This window comes from Panthera onca, chromosome B4, assembly GCF_046562875.1.
Source record: "Panthera onca isolate mPanOnc1 chromosome B4, mPanOnc1 haplotype 2, whole genome shotgun sequence".
NCBI classification, from domain to species: domain Eukaryota; kingdom Metazoa; phylum Chordata; class Mammalia; order Carnivora; family Felidae; genus Panthera; species Panthera onca.
Window position 1 is genome coordinate 46,374,781 of NC_138345.1, and position 2,838 is coordinate 46,377,618.

Sequence of the window (2,838 nt, forward strand, 5' to 3'; positions counted from 1 at the left end):
GGAGCATTGCCATAAACATTCAATTTGTAAGAAGCGCACTAAAATGAAGTGCAGTAAAACAAGGGATGCCTATATTATTCTTCCTCAACTTGGAGTTAAAAAATAAAACAGGGGTGCCTTGGTGGCTCCATCGGTTGAGCGTCCCACTTCAGCTCAGGTCATGACCTTGCAGTATGAGTTTGAGCCCCATGTCAGACTCTGCATGGACAGGGTGGAGTCGGCTTGGGATTCTTGCTCCCTCTCTGCCCCTCCCCACCTCTGCACACGCTTTCTCTCTCTCAATAAACTTTAAAAAAGGAAGATAAAATAGAAGTCACTCAGTTAAATTTGATTTTCAGATAAACAATAAATTTAAGATAAAATTCAGATAAACAAAAAAAAATACTTTTTTTTAAGTAAAAGTGTGTCTTAAATATTTTATGGGACATACTTATACTAAAAAGGTACTTGTTTATCCTAAAATCAAGTGTGAGTGTTCTGTATATTTATTGCTAAATCTAGGAACTCTACCTCAGTTGAATTTTGGGATTTAAGGGTCTTTGAAAAGGACTCGGTCAATGAGTTCTCCAGAATAACGTTAATGAACGTTAATGAATTTGTGAGGTTCTCAATGGTTTAAGCTAAAACAACAAAAAGCTCACTAACTTTATTAAATCAGAAGGATACAAAGACATTCTTATTTTTTGATGGTTTTATTGAGCTATACCTCACATACTTTAAAATTCACTCATTTAAGGGGCGCCTGGGTGGCTCAGTCGGTTAAGCAGCCAACTTCGGCTCAGGTCATGATCTCGCGGTCCGGGAGTTCGAGCCCCGCATCGGGCTCTGGGCTGACAGCTCAGAGCCTGGAGCCTGTTTCAGATTCTGTGTCTCTCTGACCCTCCCCTGTTCATGCTCTGTCTCTCCCTGTCTCAAAAATAAATAAAACGTTAAAAAAAAAATTTCACTCATTTAAAATGTACAATTCAGGGGCGCCTGGGTGGCTCAGTCGGTTAAGCCACCGACTTCAGCTCAGGTCATGATTTCGCGGCCGTGAGTTCAAGCCCCACGTTGGGCTCTGTGCTGACAGCTCAGAGCCTGGAGCCTGTTTCAGATTCTGTGTCTCCCTCTCTCTGACCCTCCCCCATTCATGCTCTGTCTCTCTCTGTCTCAAAAATAAATAAACGTTAAAAAAAATTAAAAAAAAAATAAAATGTACAATTCAGTGGGGTTTTTTTTTGTTTGTTCTGTTTTGTTTTGTTTTTTAAGTAAGCTCTATGCCCAACATGGGGCTTGAACTGAAGCCCCTGAGATCAGATGTAGCATGCTCCACGGACTGAGTCAGCCAAGGGCACCACAATTCATTGGTTTTTAGTATACTCACAGAGTTGTGCAGACATCACCAAATCAATTTTAGAACATTTTCTTTCCGGCGTGCCTGGGTGGCTCAGTCAGTTAAGCATCCAACTCAATTTCGGCTCAGGTCATTATCTCACAGTTCATTGTGTCAGGCTCTGCGCTGAGAGCACAGGGCCTTTGGATTCTTTCTCTCCTTCTGTCTCCACCCCTCCCCTGCTCTCTCTCTCTCACTCTGAAAATAAATAAATAAACTTAAAAAAAAAAGAACATTTTCTTTTTTTAAAAAAGATTTTATTTTTTTTTAATTTTTTTTTTTAACATTTATTTATTTTTGAGACAGAGAGAGACAGAGCATGAACTGGGAAGGGTCAGAGAGAGGGAGACACAGCATCCGAAACAGGCTCCAGGCTCTGAGCTGTCAGCACAGAGCCTGACGCAGGGCTTGAACTCACTGACCGCGAGATCATGACCTGAGCGGAAGTCGGACGCTTAACCGACTGAGCCACCCAGGCGTCCCAAAAAGATTTTATTTTTAAGCAATCTCTACAACCAACATGGGGCTCAAACTCAGAACCTGGTATCAAGAGTCCCATGCTCTACCAACTAAGCCAGCCAGGCACCCTTAATTTTAGAACATTGCCATCACCTCAAAAAAGAAAACCAGTGCCCATTAACAATCTCCCCCCATACATGCCCCCACCTCCCTGCTGTTCCTAACCCTGCCCTGTCAACTGCTTGCTTTGTTTCCTTTAACGTACCTACTCTAGACCTTCCATTAGAAATGGAATCTACAATATGTAGGCTTTCACTTAGCCTATTTTCAAGGCTCATGCACACTGCAGCATGTATCAGTCCTTCATTCCTTTTTATGGCCTTCTAACATTCCTTTGAACATATATACCACAGTCAGTTGTCCTGTCCATTCATACAATGATGGGACATTTGGGCTGTTTCCACTTGTTCGCTATTATGAATAATGCTTGTAGGATACAACATTGGTGTACACGTTTTCACGCAGAGGTATGTTTTCATTTGTCTGGAATTGTTGGCCATATGGTAACTCTATGTCTAATATTATGAGGAACTGCAAATTGTTTCCCAAAGCAGCAGCAGCACCGTGTCTTACTAGTTTTTCTGTTTTTGTTTTAATAAAGAACCTTGAGGGTTTCCTCGGTATCCCTAAAGAGGGCCCGCTCCCAATGCTCCTCCTTCAGGGGCGCCTCTGCAGGGCCTCAAACTCGCGCCACCAGCGCCCAGAGCTCTGGAAGTCCAAAAGAGCTCACTGTTGGAAACGTAGTCTGATCTCCTGGCTAGCCCCTCCTCCGCCGCGTTCAGATGCAAGAGGAAAACAGACGCCTTGCTGAGGCTATGTGGACATTGTAGTTTTCTTCCTAGTCAGCCTTGCAGACGGTGCGTTAGGGAAAACTACAATCCCCAGAATGCCGCCGACTACGGCAACTGACGAGGCCATTCCGCGTGCAGTACTCCCGCCCACCCTCC